Here is a 24447-nt window from a genome sequence, read left to right as displayed (position 1 = left end):
GAATAGCACAAAGAAGGGAAATTTCATGGAGGTTTCCCCCAAAGAATTATGGTTTTGCAGTAGCGCTGATTTATCATCCAAGAGACCAGTTCATAAAATAAAAATGTAATAAAACATAATGGGAATGGTTTTCCTCATCCCTTCACATAGCTCTTATTAACATTAATGGAAATTGTACGTGCATTTGGAAAGAACAGGATGCCTGGTTTTTCTAAAGACTTTATATTTAAACGGATTCAATGAGAGGGTCTCATGTGTTTTATTCAAGCACGATATAGAATAAAGGGAGGGACACAAGGCCCCTCTTTGGAGAATACTCTGCTTTTTGTTGGGGTAATTTGATTTATTTTACAGTTCAGAAGTGTGGCGAGATAGCAGAGGAACCATGAGATGGAGAGAGAAGGGTGCTGTTTTATTACAAAGCCCAATGCACTGTGAATAAATTCACTTATAATAATAATTTCAAAACACACCCTTGCAAAAGGGATCTATTTCTTCTTGATTTAGTATTCCATGTGGTATATTTTATTCTACTTCCAACTCTGAAAACGTATTAAAAACATCTTAGATGGGGTAAAAATAAGTAATGATTTTTTTCTTCTCTAATTGAATCAGTCCTTCAAGTCTCTCTGGAATTGCAGCCTTTTGCCCTGAGCAACTAACCTCCCCCACTTGGTGAGTGTTATCCATGGGGTTGCAGGTGTTGCTGAGCAAATAACACAACTCTGTTTATTTTTTCTGATTAAAAAGATACATAACAAAAAATGAAATAATGCCATTTGCAGCAACATGGATGACCTAGAGATTATCATACTAAGTGAAATAAATCAGCTAAAAACAAATATATGATATCCCTTACATGTGGAATCTAAAAAATGGTATAAATGAACTTATTTACAAAACAGAAACAGATTCACAGACATAGAAAACAAACCTATGGTTACTAGAATGAAAGGAGGGGGAGGGATAAATTAGGAATATGAAATTAACAGATGCACATTACCATATATAGAATAGTTAAATAACAAGCATTTACTGTATAACATAGGGATCTCTAATATCTTGTAATAAACTGTAACGGAAAAGAAGCAAACAAAAAAAGAATATAGTTATACACATATATATTTATAACTAAATCATGTTGTTGTGCACCTGAAACTAACATATATGTAAGTCAACTATACATATATGCACATACATATATATATGAGAAATACATTTTCATCGTGCAAAATTTGAAAACAGTGAGAAGGTATAAAGAAAATAAAAAATGTTCATAACCTCAAGCATCCAGAAACACTACTTGATTGGTACATTGTATATATATCTGTGTGTGTGTATATACATATACACATCTGTATATATATGTGAATGTTTATGTATGAGTTATGAAACTGATACTATACATGGATTCTGATACCTTATCTTATAGCATTATTTTATGATAACTATTTCTGCAAGTCTATATACAGTCTTTAAAGACATGATTTTAATCACTAAATAATTGGCTGTTTACTCATTTTTTCAAATGTATTCATTTTTAGTTGAAGGATAATTGCTTTACAGTATTGTGTTGGTTTCTATCAAACATCAGCATGAATCAGCCATAGGTTTACCTATATCCTCTCCCATTTATCCGTTCACTCATTTAGTCATCCTCCTATTGTGGAATATTTAGATTGCTTTTTAATGGGAAAAAATCCTTTTGTATAATCTTTTTTGTGTGCATGTAATTGACACAAGGTATTCTGATTTCAAAAATATTGGCTATTTTGCCAAGTAAAAATATTAGGTTGCTGTTTTAACTTTAGCTAGTTTGATTGATAGAGCAACTGAGCAGTTCTTCAAATGTTTATTTGGCCATGGGGTCACTGTTTGGTGACTAGACAGCATAATGTTTAATAATACCACATAGGTCCTCACATCTGAGGCTGGAGTTCATTTTGAGCTGTATTTTATTATTACCTGTTGGCGAATTCTTTGGGGCTGAAAGTTACAGACTTTATTATAGAACTCTAAGAAACAGCTTATTTAAAAGACAGACATCATTATTCACGGATTAACAGTGTCCATGTCCCCAGATAGCTATACAATCTGTAGGCTAATGGCAAAATTCATGTTTTCTTAGCAATTTGAAGGTAAATTTATTGTCTCAATAGATAAGCTATGTTGATGTCAAATATTCTTATAGCTAAGTTCAGCTGTGAAACTTGCTATAGACCCTACGTGAATACAACTGTTCTGAGTTTGAGGCAAACTCCAATGCTGGGGGAAAAAAAAAGTGCCTATTGGCAAATTGAGATGACAGCAAGTATTATATCTGGACAAATGGAATAGGATGGAAAATTTTCTTTTAGAAACTCAAAATTCTCTTCTTTACCTCATTTCCTACTCTCATCCTCCTCTAAACTTGGAATTTCCAGACCTGACAGCACTAGAATATTCTAATGAGCTTTACACAGATTCGGTGGCTGTCACTCAAAGCTACTGACTCAGAGTCTTCTGGGGGTAGGAGTGAAATATTGCACATTACTTTCCTTATTTTCTTGTTACCTTGAGTTCTAATAAAATATGTGCATTACCTTATCTGAAAGACCGATTCAGCTCATTCACAGTAAGTTATAGATGATGCCATTGGCTTGAAAATCTTAATCCTTTCAGCATCTTGGTATGTTGACTGGAAACCATGGCCAATATCATACTACCTGGTATTTCTCAAAGTGTTTGCAGCAGGATGATTCTTTGTGGTGTAGGAACACAGCTGCAGGATGTCTAGAGTAGCAACACCTTCAGTATCAGGTATGTTTCCTATCTGGCAACGCCCCAGATGAATGCTTGCTTTTCCAACAGCCACCGGGTGGAGGCGTGGAAGGGCCACAGGACGAAAGCATGACATTTCCCTTTAAAGAACTTACAATCAGTTAGTGAGACAAAGTAGACGCTCATAATATACAAGGAAGGTAGCAACAAGGTCTGGTTGAATCTAAGAGGATAGAAGGGAGTGATGAGTCGATGTTCAATCTACCTTTAAAATAAATTTTTGAACTTAAATATTACTGGCAGCTAGTTTTATTCAATCTCATATAAAGTCATACAACAAAAGCAACATCAACATTTGGCTCCCCCAAGGCAATCTCTTTGTTTTGTTAGCTACTTATTCTCTGGCATTTATTTTGTATCTCTAAAGATAAATGCATAACAGTTATTTCTTGATTTACTTTAAAAATGTTAAGCCACCTATTATGATATTTTTGGATTTATTTTTCTTGCCTTTTTATATACTATCATCATTTATTATTCTTTGGTTACTTTATATTTTCTTATACTTAGTTTCTTTACCATTTTGGTTCCCTTATATTTAGTTTAGTTTCTTTATATTATTTTTTCCTGCAGAGAACAGGAAAATATATATATCTATTTCCCCCACTTTATATGTTTTCCTTATCACTGTTTTTTCTACTAAACTTTCTGACAGAGCTGTCTCTTTTATTGAAGTCAGAATTTCTCTGATGATACTATATTCTGTCCTCTTTCTTCTTTTGACTTTTTATTCCTTTACTTTCATTTTAGTATGGTTTGAGGATAGTGCTGAAAAGGTGGTGAATATTTTTATTCAGTCCTCAACATTTAACAGTTGAACTGAGTATCTCCAGAGCTGATTTCAACAGGAAGGTTTGGAGACGATCTCATAGACCAGTGACTTTAGAGAGAGTTCTTTGTACTGGGTTGGTCAAAAAGTGGGGTTTTTTTTGGGTAACATCCTATGGAAAAACTCACATGAACTTTAGACCAACCCAGCAACTATCTTACATTTGTACAGAGAGGTGAGATAAGAGGGAAGTTCACTCAAAGAGTGTGACAGATGCAAAGCACAAGATGCAGGAAAGAGTCTGGCCTCCCCTCCTCCCGTGGAGGAGATAGACTCAGGGAGATGCGGATGCATCTGTGGGCTGAGTTCCACCAGCAGGACCCTTAACAGTGGTGACGGTTACACGTATCTGTGGATGGCACGTCAAACCATTAAATTGTACACACACTTAAAAAAATGTGAGGAGCCAGTGGTGGCTTCAGTAAAAAAATTAAATCACTTATTGTAAGAGTTACCAGATAGGGAAATGTGACAGCTTATCTGAGGGGGAGAAAAAAGGTTTTATAGTGTCCCTAAATAGAAGCTCTTTCACTTTTGACAGAAGCATAGCAATTTCTTCATCAATGTTGGTTTGAATAATTATCAAGATGATTTGACTAGCTTTCAAATTAGTACATCTGACTCTCAGGCATATTGTTATCTCAGAAATAGTTTAATCCACCCTGCATACTGTTTTGCTAAGAAAGTCTTGCTCATTGTGTCTTGACTGCAGAAAAGCTTCTTTCTCCCTCCCCAGGTCTGAAGTGCCCGCAGCCCCACTGCAGACAGCCCCTTCTCTCTGAGGAGGGCAGTAGAGACCCACAAATCACACTTCATTCCAAGCTCTTTGTTTCCTTCTTTATTCAGGCTGGGTTTTCATTCTTCCCCTGAATTCTTACTTTCTCAAAATTTGTCCTCCATTCCCAGGGGAATAATGTTATCTATTGGGAGGTCCTCATTGTCTGTAACTCAGCACACTTGTATTTAAAAATCTTAGTGACAAAGGTAGAATGTGAGGGCTGAAAGCTACATTACAGATTGGTGAATAACCCTGATTCTTACAGAATCTGAAAACCATAATAGTGACTTGACTTGCTCAAGGTCTCAAGTTATATATTAATAACATTGGAACTAGAATCCATGTCTCAAACTCTGTAGCTTTTGCTGTGTGATTTTAGTATCATTTTTGGCAACTGACATCCATATGTGTTTACCAGCACAGAAAGCGTAATTAGTTAGCATGAAATTAAAATGTTTGCTCAAGGATTTTTTTAAAATATTACCATTTCTGTCCTATTTCAGTTTGTACTAAAATTAAAGTAAAATTCTTTTCCCCCTTGTCAGAAGATATTTTCTTTTTCTTAATATGTGCCATGCATAACATATGCCATATTAGGCCCTATGAGGGATATGAAAAAGGTATAAATAGAACATCTATTTGGAGAGACAAGATATAAACAAAAAACAGCCTAGCAAATTAAAACAAGATCATGAAGGAAGGGTTGTTATAACTAGTTGCCAGGTGAATGATCTACACTATCAGAGCTCTGAGTTTTGATGGGAAAAAGTTGTTGAGGAGAGAAGTGGAATTTCACATAGGCCTTGAGGGATTTGGACCAAAGGTAGAAAACATTCGAGGTGAAAGAACGGTTCATTCATGATGCCTATGCTCTCCTGGGCTGAATATGGGCTGAGCACTAGGCAGGCAGATAGATATGCCCTTGAGTTCAGAGTCGAGTGCAAAACTTATGCTGTACTATAACAGAGCTTTCAGAGGTCCCAGATAAAATGCATTAGAAGCAAAGTGGATAATAGTAATATAATCGCAGTTCACTGATCATATATTTAATATTTTTCAGGCATTTTACCCATGTTGCAGAATTAAAAATTCATAATAACCCTCAGAAATAGATCAGTATTATCAGTGATATACAGGTAGAGCAAAATTGAGGTTTCAAACTATAGTTAGGACCTTAAGTCCCTTTAAGAAGAGAGTCATATAAAATACCTTTTAAAAAGTATCTGCACCGCGACCCTCCCCTATAACCCTTCTGACTTTAGGAGCCTGCAGCAGGGTCTGAGCATGGCAGTGTGGTTGTGATTATGGTTATGGTTATTTAAACCTCCCATGTTATATTAATATGCAGCCAGGGGTAAGAATTCCTGGGTTAGAGGAACCAAAGAACAGTTCCAAGTTCCTGCATTTAATAAGTAGCAAGGTCAGGGTTTGAGCACCTAGGTCGGTCCGGAACCTCTGTAATTCCATCAGGCTGCCCCTAGGCGGGTGGAGTAGTTCTATGACGTGCTCCCAGAGCACTGTGAACAAGCGATATGTGTCTTGTGAGGGGACTCCCTGCACTGAGTACTCCAGTGTGGTTAACTGTTAGAACCAACAGCGTAAGGTGTGAAATAAGGTTGGAAAAGATGCCTCAGTCTTCATGCCAGGTAACATTGTAGTATCTCAGAAGTGGAAGGAACACGCCAGTGTTTGTTCAGGCTACTGGTGAACCAAGGTTCTCCACTATAGTTATGTCCTCCATGAATGGTTAGTCTGGGGTCTGGATGGCTGGTACTAAAAGGCTGAGATCACGGTTTTGCTATACAGAGATCTGTTTGGAATGGAAGAGACACAACTGAAGCCAAGGTAATAAGCCAGGTAAGCTTTCAAGGCACATTCCAGATGTCCAATTATGAGAATTAGAACGATCCGATCAAGGCTACTCAGCACATCACAGAATAGACTGTGTCTGCTTATTGGATGGCAAGCCTTAATTTTCATGATTGTAAACTCCCTAACAACACAAGGATTCAGGTCTCAGAATCCACGCTTTTAGAACAGGGGATGGAGGCTCACCAATATGAGACCTCGCCCTAGGTTCTCTGATCTAGTATCCCCACTGAAGGAAAAATGTGTGCCACAAGCTTCATTCTAGGACCAAGAGATTTCACTGTGGAGTGAAGGGAGAATTCATGAAGCTCTCCTGCAGATTCACAGTTGAAGCAGAGATCAAGCCACATAGGACGTAATTCTGTGTTACTAGGGTCCTGTCTCAGTGTCCTATGTTGAATATCCTAGGTTCCTGCAGAACCACATCTCCCTGCATTGATCAATATTCTACAGACCTTTGATTCTGTACCACCTTGTTTCTCTGCCCGATTTTGCTTTCTTTCCCTCACTGATCCCTATAGGACCCATGGACATCTTGGGAGTGGCAGGAAACCTGTTCTTCCTCTCAGCTTCTGAGAAATGATGGTACAGTGAGTGGGTGGTGTGCCTGTAATAGGTCTTTAGAAAAGAATGCATTGATTTCTCTGCGGATTTTTTTTAAAGGCTTTGGGACATGACTGAGGGAATGGCTAATTACTATTTATGACTGTTTCATTCGGAGCTAATTGCCGGAGCTGCTGCAGACGCTGGGGCCTTCATTGCTGTTCTGTACCAAATGTGCAAACAGTAATAAAATGGTCGATGGGGGCCGATTCTTTGCACACCACTCTTGAAATGAAGCCTGTGTGCCTGGGCATATTTGTATGAATGCTTATTATATATGCACATAGACACACATGATTTTATAGATTTTGAAAAGAGTCTGGCGGTAATTCTTGAAAACTATTAAATAGGTCATAGTTGTATAGGAAGGTCAGTTGTCAAGGTATAATGAACATTGCTGTGATTCTGGACTCCTTTGAGATATGAAGCAGCTGAGAGGTTTTATACTTTTCTTTCTCCCTGGCTTGACCACATGGGCCGGGACAGGAAAATGGTATGGAAACACGAGCCAGATTCATCAAAGTTTGGTTACATTAGAACGAAAAGGATAGAAATAGTAAATAGAGACTGGAGGGGTTTCTCCAAGTCATGCTTTGACTCTCCTTTAATTGATTTTCCTACTTCATGTGAACCCAAGGCAGCTGCAGTTTATATGGGGTGTGCTCATGGGCTGCAGACATCTGGAGGGCAGCTTTTGGTCTGGACCATGAAAGGTATTCCCAATGTGTGTCCCCAAGGCCATGCTCCCATATTCCTTCAAAGAATGTGACAACAACAAGGAAATACATACATGGGCCTGGTTCAGGGAAGCTACAGACTAGAATGACTGAGGAGGGGAACCAGAGGTCTCTACTGCTTCTTAAGGTCAATCTGTCTCACTGTCCAGGGGAATAGTCCAGACTGTGTCATTGTGAAAATGTTGATTTGCTTAATGGTGAAAGCACTGTATATACACAAAGTGTGTAACAGGGTGAATTAATGAGAAACTGATTTATGAGACGCAGCTTTAGAGGCCACTGGAGGGCTTGGGCCAGGAGCAATGCAAAGGCAACCATGGCAGACAGATGTCAGGGCCTCTTGCTCATGGAATGACAATACTCAGTGGTGACTTTGCTAAGCCTGAATGTGATTGCATGTGGTTCAGTACTGTGCTTCAAACCTGAATGTGCTTGAATCTCTCTCCATCACTGAGACAGGATTTCAGAGTCATAAGTAAGTTTACTTAGAAAATAAAGTATGACATGCAAAATTATTTTGCACCCGAGTATGGCAGATTAAAATCCATACCCATTTCACTTGTCTAGAATTTAAATGACCACAAGGAAATGTGTATATAGACATGGTTTAAGGCCAGATTAACTGAAATAATGCTTCCTTGTTAGTGGTCAGGCTCCTGATAATGGTTATTCTCTTTATCAATTCTGACTGAACTGTTTTGGGTTCTGTGCAAGGTGCAAGGATTATAAAGATAAACTAGGCAGAATTCCTATTAAGGCATGTTCAGACTAGTGGGGAAGACAGATGAGTGAATAGAACATTTGAATGTGATGTCGTAAGCACATAACACTTCAGAGTGGAAGACATCCTTTTTATTTTAGCTTCTACTGACATGAAGTTGAAGTATTGATACATGTTAAATATTGCTGCCTTTTCCTTAAGGATTAGATTCTATTATTGTGTTAAAGTATACTATATGTTATACTATACTATAGTATATACTATACTATATGTGTTAAAGTAGCCTATATGTTGAACTCATGCTAAGAAAGGATGTATTAGTTTGTCAGGGATGCTGTAACAAAGTACCACACAGTGGGTGGCTTAAACAACAGAAATTTATTGTGTTATTGCTCTGGAGGCTGGAAGTCCAAAATCAAGACAACAGAAAGGCCATGCTGCCTCTGGGTTCTAGGAAAGCATCTGTTCTGGACCTTTCTCATAGCTTCTGGTAATTTCTTGTTTCGCAGCAGAATGATTCCCATCTTCCTAACTGTGCGTCTCCATGTACAGATCTCCCCAGGCCAAATTTTTAATATTAACGAGTGCTTCAGTGCTTATTTTTTAAGAAAGGAATTCTCCCTCTGTTAACATTTGGTTGGTGGTTGCTTGGCTTCCGGGAAGATGCTGGGGTAGATTTCAGCCTTGTGTTCCCTCTCCCACTGACTCTGGCTATTTGATATAACAGATCCCCCCAGTGTCAAATTTGGAAAGAGAGCACTGGGATGGAAACAGGGCAGTGTTACTGGGCTAGATGATTTTCTTTTCTCTGGGTCTCGTACATGATGAAAACTGACCTCTTACCTCCTACTTTAATTGGTTGTTGGTGATGGTCATTCCTGAGAGCCTTGCAAGTCAAGGAGAGGCTTGATTTGGAAAGTACATCTCTATTTCAGTGGTTCCTTTGTTTCTTTCTGCATCTCTTAGAAATGTAACATATACAAACCTCCAGTTAAGTAGCATACACTTCCTGCACACCATCCTTCTAAGTGGTCTTATTATTGGAAGCAAAAGCAGCCCACTTTTTCTCTTCTTCACCATTGCCCACGTCTGTTCATTGCAATCACATGCTCAACTCTGCCAAACTTAAAGCAGACATCGCTTTCCTCTTCCACAGCCTACTTTGGTTTCTTTAGGCTTAAGCCAGGCATCAGATCCTGTGATTCTCCCAGAAGCAGTGAACACATTTAAGCTGTTCTGAGTTGTCCCCGGGATTCTCTTCTTAACTGTCCAGAGGGAAAGGAGATAGTAAACCCCCTGTTCCTTCCTGGGGTGGGAGGTGGATTCACAGCAAAGCAAAAGCTTCTTCAGAAGTAATTATCTTCACAGTTTTTCCCTCTGACATCTTTTTATATGTGTGCTTTTGTGTATATTAGCTATACTTCAATAGCAAAGCTGAAGGCTTTTCATAATACTATTACTTATTCTTTATTCATAAAGTGTCTTAAAATTGGTTATCAGTTTTGAATCTCAATAACTCTTTTAAACAGGAAGACAGGTTAGAGTATTCACACTTGACAGATAAGGATATCAGGGCCCAGAGAGAATAAGTAACTTGCACAAATACAGATGGCAGTTAAGTGAAAACAGGGCTGGGACTAGATACTCGGTTTTCTGATTATGTACAAACAATGAATGGTTTTCAATAGGGATCACACAGCTCTGAGAAGAGGTGGTGGATGTGGGGATATAATAGAATGGAGGAAGGGAAATAGGAGGGTTGAAAAAAAAACAGTTTTCTAGTATTTTGATTTGCTTTTCATTGCATTCTTGGTATTGCAAATAAAGCAGTCTGTGATATTTTCATATTTTTCGAGAGTATGAGCAAAAAAAACCTAGGGAAAAATGTACTCAAAATAGTCTTTCTCACTAGTCCCATTGTCTTCATTGAGCTCATACAGTTCGTCAGGGTTAAGATACGTTGATAGTATACAATGCACTTTACCAAGATGACATTTATACTGAGATAAGTACAGTTCTTACTCTAGTGTAGTCTGTTTAAATTGTCAGCATAAAAGTTACTTTAAATTTAGAGTTAGTGAAGACTTTAAGACTTAAAGTCCCCAGGAAGTTGCCTATTCCAAGAGCTTAAAGAGCTAACCAAACAAAAATAAACCATAAACATGAACTCTTCTTCCTCCTTCCCCCTTTCCCTAAGCCCCTCTGATTTTTCTGGTTTATTTTAAGCCCGTGCAGAACAAAACCCTTGCTGTTCCTTAACAAGTGAGAATGACTTGCCCAGACACACAATAAAACATTTGTGACAAGCGAGCATGCATGCCCTTAATCCAGATCTTGCTCAGCACAAGGTACTCTCTGGCTGCCTGATTCAACAAAGAGCCTTCTGTGCCTGCTCCTCGCCAAGGCTGAATGCCAATTGTCTTCAATTTGATTGCTCCTTGAACCCCAGTTCCCTGGTGGTTGGATGAGAATGCCACCCAGAACTGGCTGAGCTCAGGGACAATATTATTTTAAATCAGGTTTCCTTTATCCTTCATTCTTTGAAATGTTTTATTTTCATGTGTGTTTTTATTCTTGACTAGCTTCCCTCCAAGCCCTCAAAGTTCCCTCTTCACTTTCCTCCTCCAGTCCCTCACCCCAAACAGCTGCCTCTTCCCACCTGGTCAGTCCGTGTTGCCTTTCCAAAAGATGTCAGCAGGCTCAGCCAGCCTTGATCCCAGAGCCCCTTCATGGTACTGTGAGATAAGAATCATGCTGTAATATGAAACAAAGTATGTGGGCAAAAACCAACTGAAGAATGTTCCAGAGAGGAGAATGGGGGAAATAAACTGACAAGGCGTAATTGAGAGACATTCTTTTTAAAAGAGGGAATGTTAAAGACATTACCTCTTGGTATGAAATTCCTTCCAAATCTAAAATTCTGCATGGGTCATCCTCTGAAGAGAGGATATTACTCACTTAAAAAAAAATCTACATGACTTATTTCTAATTATTATTTTTTATTTCTAATTATTTTTATTTCTAATTTCTAATGTCTATTGTAAAACATTTTTAGAAACTGAAAACAAAAGAAAAGAAAAAAACCCTACAATTTGGGGGTGCATAATTCAAGGTTTTCTCTCCTCACACACACATACACACACACAATATAGTTTACTGAGTCAATGACATATTTTCTTTAATGTATGTTTTGAACATATTGTACTAGTAAATATTAATTAATATATAGCTATAATTTTACATGTGTATATCATAATTTATTTAAACAATCCCCTGTAATTGGGCTTTGTGAATGTCAAATTTTTTTAGATGTTTTAAATAACATTGGAGTAGAAATCTTTGCAGCTACATTCCAAATTTTTATGGCAAAGTAATTGAAGTAGAATTCTTAAAGCAAAAGACAGTGTACATTTCAAAATATTTTGATATTTATTGTGATCTAGGGAAGCCATTTCTTTTTCATATATATCCCTTTTGAAAAGCATCCAACCTCATGTTCTTCCCAGAGACTACACTGGATGAGCAGAACTGTTTTACACTCTATTAGTCCTAATGCAACTTCATCAACCTATCTTAAAAATATTTTGCACAGAGTACAAAAAAGAAAGTGCTTTCTTGTGCTTATGCTGGAATATATTCAGGCAGTCAACATATATTTCCACCTCTGATTCCATTGTTTCATGATTATTAGCTCAGTGGATCCCATTCTTCGGGGGTAAATTATGGACTGCTAATGAAGAAAGTCTCGGGCACATCATTTAATTTTGAAATTCCCCATACTCTCTTTGGAAATGTTTATCTTAAAAGAAGCTAGACATTATTACCTCCACCGCGGAGACATTATTCTGCTGGGAATGGGTGAAATTGTCTGATTATTTATAAGAGAGGCCTTAAAATTGTATTTTGTTAAGTTATTTAGCTTTAGGGGAGTTACGGCCATTGCTAAATTAAGTTTTTCTTTTCTCAGATTTTTTTTTTTCCCTGAGACACTGTGTTTTGTCATACAATAATCATCATTGATTTCTTAATTGTGTTCTTGATTTTTTCTTGGCAAAATAGGGCAGCAAATTTGATTGGAATCATTTTAGCTAGGTTGTCAGTATGTTTACTGTCACTACAAGCAGTTTCTTTCTTTCCAGTTTGAATGCCAAGGACAAATAATTGAAACTCCAAAGCCTATCATCCACTACCCTCCTTCCCCCCGGCTCAGCTCCATCATGCTATGGCCTTATCAGGAGTGCTTAACTGTTTTTTTGTCTTTTTTAAATTCAAATAGCTATTTATTTCTCAAGGTATAAAGCAAGTGGGGGTAAATATTGTTCTAAATCTGAAGCAGATGCCTTAAAGTAGTCTTCTCATTTTTCACTCTTTGGTTAAATAAACCTCTGAAACAGAAAGGTAGGTTTGGATGTTGGCTGTTTCCTAAGTTTGTGTACCAGAAAGGCACATGTTTCAATCCATATCAAAAATATCCAATCCTCAATACTCAATTGTTACATTAGATAAACTAGTTTATCAAATTTATCAAACATTTGCCCAGCACAGTTTGCTAGTTAGCCTTGGATTGAGACAAAAAAAATTGGCAGAATATTCTGGGACCTCACAGTAGATAGGATTCAAAAATGACTTTTTAACAGCATTATTAATAGCATAACTTATTATTTTATACATGTGAAGGGAAATATTCATGATTAGTCCTCAATTAAAAAAAAACCAGTTCCATTCTAACCCAGAATAAAGATAGCATTTCCAGCCTTGATCTATGTGAACAAATCTGATTCCAAGCTGTTCCCCTTTGTTTTCTTTGCAAGGAAGGTTTTTTTTTTTTTTTTTTTTATGGAGATGTTCTTCCAGTTAAATCAAGCACTTTATTTCCCTAACTAGAATGAGTTCTGATGTTTCTTCACTACTTCCACCACAGATTGGTAAATATACACAAAAACCCACCCTGATATATGGACTTTTTCAGAAAGAAAAGTGGTATTTTGATTACTTTTTTTAATTTAATTTTTTATTTACTTATTTGTTAATTTTAAATAATAGAAAATGCTGTGCATCCCCTGGGGTTCAACCAGAGAAGCATCAGTGTGAGTAATATGGTATAAAGACTTTATTTTAGATGTTATGTAATATTGGGAGCCTGTGAAATAGTTTATGAAAAGCTGTTGCCTCCATATGTGGTGGTGGAGCTGAAGAGTCTGTGGGTCAGTGGAGCTAGCAGTGCAGGAAAAAAACTGGGTGATAAAAGGTGAACTGGAACTCACAAAGTGAAACTGAATCCTGCAGGTGTTTCCTACCACATCCAGTCCCAACAGCAAAGGTCAAAAGAGGCCACAGCGTTTTACACATGTGCCTGATTTAGGGCTTGAGGTCTTAAAGGAGGAGATCACGTGGGAGCTGCAGGAGCTCCAGAGGTGGATGTGCCCCATGACAAATAAATGATCAATTGTTCTGTTCTTGACCTGTAGCAGCAGCTCTCACTCCAACTCAACCGTAGAATCTCGTGCTCTCCCCCTGGATCTGCATTCCAAATCTCACGCACCTTGCCTTAGTGAGCAACCTTAACCCACAGCTATCAGAGAGCAGAACTGTAGCTGATACTATTCCAGTCTAGTTCAGCTGACACAGTATGAAACCAACACAAGCAGTGATGATGCTTTGAGAATCAATTTCCACCTTGTCTTAAACTCCATATTGGAAAATACACCATATTGATTGCAGCTTGCTCCAACTCATATTCTTTCTTATTATTTCTTTTTATTTTTAAAGACTTCTAATTCAAATATCTTTCCCCATGTTTTCCCACTTGTTAAAAAACATCTTAAATGTCCCCTTCTCTGGGAAGTTTTCTTCACTCCTAGAGGTAAGTCTGTTATTGTTTTTATGAAACTACCAAGCATTTTGATTGTGACTAATGTTTCTGTTACTGTTTGTCCCAGTAGAACAGAAGTTCTTTTTTTGGCAGGAACTGCAGGCTTCTCATCAGCATGTTTCCATTGTGCAGAATAGATACATACATAAAAGTTAAATGCACTTGGCATACATTAAAGTTAATATGAGTTTATTATATATGGTGGAATGTACATGAAGTTTCTACATTACCATAAAATTTTCAAGAATCACTGGATCATACTTAGAAGAAGACAGTTAATTATCCTAGCTTGCTGAAATATCATCTGAGACATCAAATAACTAGAATGAATTAATCAAAAAACTCCATTACAGAGGTATTTTGAGATATGGAAGCAACATTGTAAAGTAATTAGCCTCCAACTAATAAAAATAAATGAAAAAAAAAAGAAAATGTAAATGAAACCGGCAACGTGGACTGTCGAAGAAGCTGTTGCTATAAGTTCACCTGCTTTCTATGAACTCTTAGGAAGCCAGAGAGCTGCAGTGATATGCACCTTTTGGACACAGGCTATATTTTGTTTCATTTTAGTGGTTCCAAAAATTCAACTTAAAGTGCAGTTTTAATGTAACAGGTCTATAAGAGGTAATTATACTTTTTAACAATAAAGATGAAAAAGCATTTTGACTTGTCTTCCCTTAAAACTCTTACTCTACAAAGAGAACAGCTGTTTGTATAGGATTATCGGTAATGTGTCAAAGATTTAAATTTTTCAAAGTAGTTCATTAATTTTAGGACAAAGAGCTAAAATAATTTAGAAATATTTTCAATAATAATAACTAATATTATTTTTACCTCTTTCACCCTTCTGTTAGAAATAGAACTAAATGGGATAAATAATCTTACTGAACACTGATTAATGGAAAGTATTTGTGCTGATTAGGGTGCAAAGGGCATCTGAAAATGTATAGTTGAGAATTCTAACAGTGAGAGGTTTTTGGGAATGGCTTATCTTTTTTTTTTTTTTTTTTCATGGAAGCTCAGAGTCAAGTTGGATAATCTATTTCAATAAATATTAATCAGTTGGCTCTGGTTCCTAGAGTAACCATCTCCCTTGTTTTCCATTCAAACTCATATTTTCCTTTCAGGTATTTTATGAATGCATCTATATGTGTGTATTAGTCCAAAGCCTATATTTTCATGTTTGTAGGTAAAATATGGTCTAATAGTAAATTCATGTGGTAAAGTATTGGCAATTTCATATAGTAAACATATTGTAGGTCACCTTGATTCCTCCCTCCTGTATATGGAGATAGGCACAAAACATGAGTTTAAAAAATATGTAGTGACCATATTGATTTTACTAGGCACAAAATAGTGTGTGGTACACTGGAATAGGGAAGGCCATGATAATTTCATGGAAACAAGGCAAGTAATCAACAACAACAAAAAGCTTTGTGTTTTTGGTAACAATTAGAAAAAATGCAGTTGAAATATTCAATTTAAAGAGTTATTTGATACTATTTACTATGAAGTAAAAAGTGGAAGTGAAAGTTGATTCATTCTTAAATTTTATTAAACTTAATAAATAAAAAATATATATATTTTTAGTTTTAATTACCTTTTGATGGTACTTACCATTATTACCAAAATGCATTTTTCTTATTAAGGAGAAAATAACTGCACAATTTAAATAATCATGCTTCTAGGAAATAAGCCAAGATTGCTTATTGGTGTAATACAAGCATAAAAAATATCAATACCCTGCCTCATTTGTATTTTTTTTTTAAATATGGAAAGGAAAACTTTATTTCTAGCAATAGAAAGAAAATACATGTTTAGAAAAATGAAGATAGGCTAAACAAGGTTAAATTGCCTAAAAATTTAGCAAAACATTGATTTTTGTTTCTTGGGGTAGGTAACATAAATAAGAATTTAGTTAAGACATATCCATAAAATCTGAATAAGAATTTAGTTAAAAAGACATAGTCATAAAACAGGATACTATGGACAACATATAACCTTTGCCACATGAATGACAGTATAAGAAAGAGTATAGGAAAATGGCATATAGTCCACAGTAGTCTGTGGAGTCTAGGAAGAATATAGGAAGACAAAACATCATCATAAAGATGCATGTTTGCATAAATTAATGAACTAGTTGCATGTAATCTGAATAAAAATGACACTCGTTTTCTAGAGACAGAAAAGTTAATTTTAAAATTTTCTTGAGAAAGCAAACATGCAAGAATATCTGGGAAAACCTTTAAAAGGAAGGGTCCATCTAGACCGACCAGAAATAAAAACATACAATAAAGCCTCTATGGTTATATCAGTTTGGTATTAGTGTGGGAATAGTCAGAGAAACTATCAGATCAGGAGAGAAAATCTAAAATTGGACCCATTTCCATATGAAATTTAGTATTTTGATTTCTAGGTTATAGTCTACAATGAAAGGAATAAAAAGAACCGTGCTCCTTCAAAAAAGGCTTATTCCAGGGCTAGGGCAGAAATGGTACAATATAGGCATGCAATATTTAGTATGCTGGAAATAGTATTCTATTTACTTTGGTATATATTTAAATTTTCAGTAATGAAACATTCTTAAAATAATGTTATTTTAATGAAAAATTTTAATGAAAAATTTATTTCAGAGAAATGATTAAATGTTCCAATGGTTTATTTGGTTTAGCTTTATAATTAAAACCAATTAAAAAGTATAACCAATTCATATTATACTTAAATACAGGTTTTTATATTAAGAGTTTCCCTTTGAGGGGGAAAAATCTTTTTGAGAGAAAGAGAGAGAACAGTTGCTTATCTATACTCCAAAAATCAAATCCTTTGATATCTTTATATACAGTAGCCAGTTAAGTTGTAGATGCTTAAGAATTTTCTTCAGGTATGGAAGAATACATGAATACATGTACCTTTAAGCAATTATGGAACTTGATAATATACTTAATTTATTGTATAGTTTTTATAACTTGTAAAGATATTTTAAATCAAAATGGTTATGATTTCAGTGTAGGACTACATTGGTAGAATAGAGTCTAAAAACAGACTAAACTGTTAAAAACGAGACTATTATTTATAGACTAAAATGCCAATAATCCAGTATTAGTAGAATATGTATTATGAGTTGATTTTTCAGTATCATGAATGAGTTTGAGCTGCATTATCTGTATTTTTAGCTAGGAAACAGTGGGGCATACTAATTAAAATATTTGCTAGGGTTTTCCGTGGACATCTATAATAACAGAAAGATCCATTTATCTCTTAGAGAATCTAACCCAATTAATATACTGTAATGGTTCGCAAAATTTTACAGTTTAATTACCGTTAAGTGTAGGAAAAAATCTAACATGTCAAGAAAAGCAGAAGTCATTTTTGGTATCTTACATTTGTAGATAATGATTCAAGTGTAATCACTTTGAGTGACTCAGAAAAAGAGAGGTATTTAATATATAGCAAAAATTTGCTTATTCATAGAACTCCTTAAACAATATATATAAAGAAAATTGAACAGAAACTAAAAAAAAAAAAAAAAAAAGCCATCCACCAAATCATAAGAGGAAAAAAAATCTCTAATATTTTTTACTTTAAGAGGAAAATTTACTAATTGGAGCTTGTCTTTGGCAGTGACTTTAATTAAAAAAGGCATCTTTCAAACATTGAGGGTCACATATGATAGGGCTGTTAAAATCCCTTGCAATGAAAACTTTCAGTAATAAAGAAGAGGAAATGATGCATTTTGCATCATGAAGTTTTGCATGTTCATTTTGCCTTTTAGCTCTGCCACTGCCGTGTCACCACTAGCTTGCAGTTTGGAGATTAAGCAGTCATCCCAGGCTAAACAGAAGAATGACAGGTGAATATGCTTGATATGCAGAAAATCCCTGAACTAAATTTTACCTTTGCACATTCCCATAAGTGATTGGTTGCCTCCCCATAACAGTATAATTCTGTATTTTCTGTGCCCCAAGTCTAATCTGAATTTCAGTCCGCTGGTAATGAGACACCAAGGCAATCCCCAGGCAAACAGTCCATGCTCTGAAATTCCTCCAAACATGCTTTGTCAGTTGAAAAAGCTGCTCTTTTAAACTGTGGTTCCATTTTGAATGACATTTCTAAGGTAATAACCCAGAAGTGGGTGAAATTTTATTTAAAAAGCTGCACACGGTAACTTCGAAGATTCATGTTAGCTCCAAAAGTATTTTTTATTTACAAATCCAGCTAACTCAAGATATCAGAAAGTCTAGTAGTTTTCTTTTTTGTTTGATTGGAAAATATACATCACTTCTTCATAGTCTTATACCTGGGAAATAAAAGATTCTAAATTTATGTCTGCTTTTTAAGATGCAAATTTATACTTCAGATGATAAGAATTCTTCCCAAAGAGTCTCAGTCTTAGCTCTAAAGAACACCTGGAGGGATGGAGTAGTAAATTGAGTTTGTGGTAGCATCGGAGCAAAATGAAACAATGGTGAATAAAGGAAAATTAATAAGAAGTAAATTAAGAGAGATACACATAAAAGTGTTGGGGAAAGTAAGGAGGAAAAGGGCTGCAGTTTTCAAACACAATATAAGTAGTGCACCTTGAGGGATGTGGATAAATATGTGAATCACACATAATAGATTATTTCCTGGCTTTGAGTCCTCAGGGCCCATCCTACAAATATAACCTGATAAGTCTGAGCATGCTAGGTGTTATCACAGGTGATTGGTACCTCAGGATCTTATGTCCTGGTGGCCTGAGGCAGCCTGTGTTTATGCATGCTGTCCCAACATGATTGTTAATGGCATACCCTGCCACTCTAAAAGTGTCTACATAAGGAATTATATGATTAGGCTCTGCATACTTCATTGCTTTTTACATTGTTCAGTGTCTGTGTTTGTGTGTATAAAGAGGAAGCAGTCAAATATTCTTAATGTAGTCCTGAAAATTCTGTTTTATCTTATTACTTAATCTTACTGCATTTCTTCTGTTTCTGTGACTCCTATGTAGGAATAGCTTAGGTAGAAATAATGCTTGAACTTGTAAATACACAATTGCTTTTTCTCTGCTTGGCTCTTTTGCCATCTACCCTGACTCTGGAACTGACCATGCCCCACTGTATTTTAAAAAGTAAGCACTCATCAGTGCATTGTGATCTACTCTCTGAATTTGTCCCAGTATAGACACACTTCATCCTTCCTCTTCAAATGTCTTAAGTTAATTTCATAAAAAATTTATTGAACTCATTATGCTGCAGGTAGAGTGCCGAAGTCTTGATAGCATAGTTCTTTTTAAAGAAAACACACAAAAAATTCAAGTTACATATACAACAGATGGTGGTAAACCTGGGAAGTAATAATACAGGTCCTCCTTTCCTATTGAACTGCTGGAGGAGGTAATTGAGAGGATATCTGATCTTTTTCAGATTATTTTCCTCTATATGTTATTATACCGAATATAGTTCCCTGTGCTATACAGTCTGTCTTTGTTTTTTATCTATTTTATATGTAGTAGTCTGTATCTGTTAATCCTAAACTCCTAAATTAATTATCACCCACTCTGCTCTTTCCCCTTTGGTAACCATAAGTTTTTTTTTTTTTTTTCAATGTCTGTGAGTCTGTTTCTGTGAAGTAGTTAATTTGTATCATTTTTTAAGATCCCACATATAAGTGCTATCATACAATATTTATCTTTGTCTGACTTATTTTACTTAGTATGATAGTCTTTAGCACCATTAATTTTGCTGCAAATGACATTATTTCATTCTTTTTTATGACTGAGTAATATTCCATTCCACATCTTTATTTGTGTCATCTGTTTATGGGCTTTCAGGTAGCTTCTATGTCTTGACTACTGCAAATAGTGCTTCTCTGAACATTGGGATATGTGCATCTTTTCAAATTAGAGTTTTCTCTGGCTATATGCCCAGGAATGGGATAGTTCAATGATATTTTTAGATTTTTAAGGCATAGGTGGCTTCTTTACTGAAGCAAAGGAACAGACTTCCTGATATATGGGAGTCGATTACTAAATCACTGGATTTTTTTTTTATGTTAGTAAAAGATCACAAAATGCATATTATTTCTTCACTTACAAAGCTAGAAATACACTTTCACTGTTTTACCTTAGAGTTACATCAATACGCCAATCCTCTGTTTTAATCTCACCGTTAAGAGCATTGATCACCTCTCCCTAGAACAAGACTTCCTATCAGACTCTCCATCAATATCTGGTTGATAGGAATCAAAATTAGGAAGTAGCCACTATCTTGGATATTTTGGAAAGAAAGAAGCATGTGTCTGAGACAGAGAAATAAATCCTAGTGAAATTCAAAGGGTTAGAGTTGGGGGTGGACAGAGCCATGCCCTACTCTCACATGGATAGTGAGACTGGGCTTGAACAGTCAATGAAGGCACCAAAGTGCTTCAGATTCCCAAGGCCCCTACTCTTGCCGCTTTGCTTTGTGGCTCTCAGCAATCACCCATGGCTTTGTGGATAGTTCCCTGGGATGAGTTGACTGAAGACTAGAAAGTTGGGTCAGATTTACATGTGATTTTGCATGATATACTGAAGTATATCATCACGAAGTGATGTATATCTATCACAAAGTCAGTATTTGAAGCAAGTTAGCCATTTCCTAGGGAGGTCTTAAAAGATAGTAAAGAAGGTAATTTCTTCCAATAGTCCAAGTTCTTAGCATTTCACATGGTTTCTCACTTTATTTGGAAGCAGAGTTATCTAGCTGTCCAACCCATGTTAATTCATAGGCCATAGTTAACCATATGCTGAATAGTTTAAAAAATTAGGTAGGAGCATGGTTTTGGGAAGAAGTATATGACTAGGTCTCCTCAAATAGGCACAGACTCTGAAGGTATTTGTTCCCTTGTATTTACTTATCAATAGGAACATCAACAGAAGATATTTGAGCATCCTGGACAAGACAACTCATTCTGTGAATGTCAGCATCTTTCCTCACTCACCCCTATCCTTGTACAAGGAGCTTATGGAAAAAAGTGGCCAAGGAAGCAGGGGTGGAGACTGTATAAACTCAGCAACATACAGAATCTAGTCAACTATGCTATTCTGGCTACAGGCACTGGTGAGTTTCCAAACAGCCAACAGCAAAGATCAGCCCTGAACCCCCAATATGGCACACAGTATGAGCCAGCCATCTCTTGGCAGGTTGATTACATCAGATGATTTCTATCCTGGAAGGAGCAGCATTTGTTCTCACTAGAATAGATTCTTACCGTCGACGTGGATTTGCCTTTCCTGTTCATGTTCAAATCCTGCCTCCAAGGAAACTGTCTGTGGACTTACAGAATACCTCATTTGCTGTCATGATAGTCCACAAAGATTGATTCTGACCAGTGACAAGACTAAAGTGCAGCAGTGGGTTTCTGCTGATGGAAACCTTCGATTTTTCCATGTCTTCCATCACCTGGATCAGCTGAATAGTTGGAATTAGGAAATAGCTTTTTAAAGACTAGGTTACAGTGCCAGCTCTTTTGGGTAATGTCCTCAAGGCTTCAGAGCATGTTCTGAATCGGGAACCTATTTGTGGTGCTGTTTCTCCCATAGCCAGAACGCTTGGTCTGGGAATCAACTGGAATGTGAGTGATTCCTTCTCCCTCTTACTGATAAACCACTAGCAAAGTTTTTGCCTCCTGTTCCCACAATTTTGGGCTATTCTGATTTAAAACTCTTAGTTTTCAGGAAGAAATGCCTTCGCCAGAGGGCATATATACTGTTTCCATTAGACTGAAAGCTGAGTGTACCACCTGGCTATTTTGGGCTCTCCACACCACTAAATTGTGAGGAATGAGGCTGGGATGATGGATCTTGTTAAGGGGGATTCAGTTGCTGCTACACAATAAACATAAGGAGGGATATGTTTGCAATAAAGTGATGTTTTTTAAACACCTCTTATGATTACCATGCTTTGTGATAAAAGTTCATTGCAAACTACAACCCAAGGCAGGCAGCACTGTAAATGACCAGATACATTAGCAATGAAGGTTTATTTAGGTCATCCCACCCAGCAAACAGAGCATGTCCAGCTCCTGTTTCCTGAGGCTGAAGAGAATAAGGCATGGGTTTTGGAAGAAGAACGTCATAAGTACCAAATATGACCACATGTCAATTGTAGAAAAGATCTAATCAAGGGGTGTTAGCAATTAACATATATTTCAGTATTTAATTTACAAGATAGCAAAACTAGTGCATGATTCAGCTAGAAGAGTATTATCCAAATATGGATAAATTGACTTTGTGCTTTTGGGTAGAAGGTAAATGTGTTTTGGTTGTAATAGGAATGACACCATGTTAGTTGGATTTTGCTATTCTCTTTATTTGGAGTTTGGTGGTTTAGTCACCAAGTCGTGTCTGACTCTTGTGACTCCATGGACTATAGCCTGCTAGGCTTCTCTGTCCATGGAATTCTCCAGGCAAGAATACTAGAGTGGGTTGCCATTGCCTTCTCCAGGGGATCTCCCCAACCCAGAAATCAAACCCAGGTCTTTGGCATTGCAGGCAGATTCTTTACTGACTGAGCTACAAGGGAAGATGCTATGATTAAAAAGAGGTGTACAAAAAAAAAAAAAAAAAAAGGTGTGCATTGTCATGCTGGCAGGGGATGGACTCTGCTAGGTTGTGGTATATATCTGTGTGGTTAAGCTGTGAACTACATTTTCTAGAATCCTTTGCACGGTTCTACTTTAGAAGTAAAAAGTAAAAAAAAATCAAGGGATGTTACTCCAGATCTGGAAGGAGTTATCACTCAAGCAAGGTTCTTTCATTGAGATGCAGTGGTGAGCAGGTAGGCGGTAGCCAGCAAATCCCAGCTTGCCTTCAGTCGCCTCTGCCTCGTGTCTGGATCTGCTCCCGCTCGCAGGCTCTGTTGTAACAGAGCCCTAGGCCCACCCTCAGATGGTGGCTGCTGATCCACACGGGCGGAGCTACTCGGGGGCAAAGCCTTACACACACCACTCCCTGAATTCACCTTCATGATTCCATGGTGACTAGATACATGTCGTTCCCCTGCTTTCCCTGCCGGAGCTATCTGACCTCACGGTGCACACGTGCGTACCAGATCCCCCGACTCCAAAGTGTTTCAAGTGAGCAGAGTTGTTTTAGCGTGTTCCTAGAGCCGACTCCTACAGCCTTGGCCCCAAGTAATTCTTTTCCTCTACTTCTCAACATTGCTTCTGCCCTCCAGACCTAGGCCTGATAGCCACTTAGCCAAGAAGCTTGCAACTGTCACTGAATTCAAGTTTCTGATTTAAGTGGGTAAATTGAGGGTGGCTAAATATCTCTGAAAATCCTCATCCCTCTCGTTTCAAAGTCCAGCCTTCTCTTTAGCTCCCTGCCAGCTGGTCAAGTCTGATGCTCACTCCCAGGTCCAGTTCACCTCAGTGATAAGGGTTGAAATAATTTAACAATGCTATCTCTTTCTGTAGGAAGCCCTCTGAAGACTGCTTACTCTAGTCCCAGAGTGAGATAAATGCTTTGCAAAGACTCTAAATAAAATGATCATGATATTTAAATATTAAACCTATCAAATTATTTCTTCTAGAATAAGACAAGGCCCAATTCTTTCCTTTTCTTTTTGAAAGCATTCATAAATAATTTATACTTTATTTAAGCATATTTATTTAAGACGTGAGTATTGAAGTTTTAGGTACCAGACTTTTCTCAGAGCTGAGTAAGCTGTAGGTACAATTGTTGCTGTTGTTTAGTCATTAAGTTCTGTCTCACTCTGCCACCCCACGGACTGTAGCCTGTCAGGCACCTTTGTCCATGGATTTCCCAGGCAAAGATACTGGAGTGAGTTGCCATTCTCTTCTCCAGGGGATTTTTCTGACGCAGCGATCAAAACCACATGTCCTGCACTGCAGGCAGATTATTTATTGCTGGCCACCAGGGAAGCCTCATAGGTACAATTAGAGTAAAATTAACAAAAATCGCCCTGTCTTTAAGCCCCTCTAGATTGATTTCTGGAACCTTAAACTAACCCTTCCTTAAAAAAAAAAAAACAAGCAAACAAACAAAACTCATTGTGGCCAGCCCCTTTGTACCAGGTTTCTGATATTTTCATCCTGTTGCTACTTGAGTTTCTCATGGGGCTTCTCCAAGCTTTGTGTTAATTGACCTTTCAGAGTCTTGGCTGCTGCTCCCATCGCTGAGGGAAGATTTCACTCTTCTCTTCATCGCTGCTGCTAACCTTATCACAGATGGCCTGA

General features: G+C 37.0%; 1 long non-coding RNA gene across 1 annotated transcript in view; it reads left to right on the top strand.

The window, feature by feature from the left end:
- The window catches only part of LOC139031532 (uncharacterized), a 53103-nt gene extending 30977 nt beyond the window's left edge, over positions 1-22126 (top strand). Inside the window, exon 3 of the long non-coding RNA XR_011484031.1 lies at positions 21110-22126. This is a non-coding gene — a long non-coding RNA (uncharacterized lncRNA). The remainder of the gene's footprint in view (positions 1-21109) is intronic.
- Positions 22127-24447: the final 2321 nt, after the last annotated feature.

Source organism: Odocoileus virginianus, chromosome 27, assembly GCF_023699985.2.
Source record: "Odocoileus virginianus isolate 20LAN1187 ecotype Illinois chromosome 27, Ovbor_1.2, whole genome shotgun sequence".
Lineage (NCBI taxonomy): Eukaryota > Metazoa > Chordata > Mammalia > Artiodactyla > Cervidae > Odocoileus > Odocoileus virginianus.
Note: the sequence above shows the minus strand (reverse complement) of the source record. Positions and strands in the feature narration are given on the sequence as shown.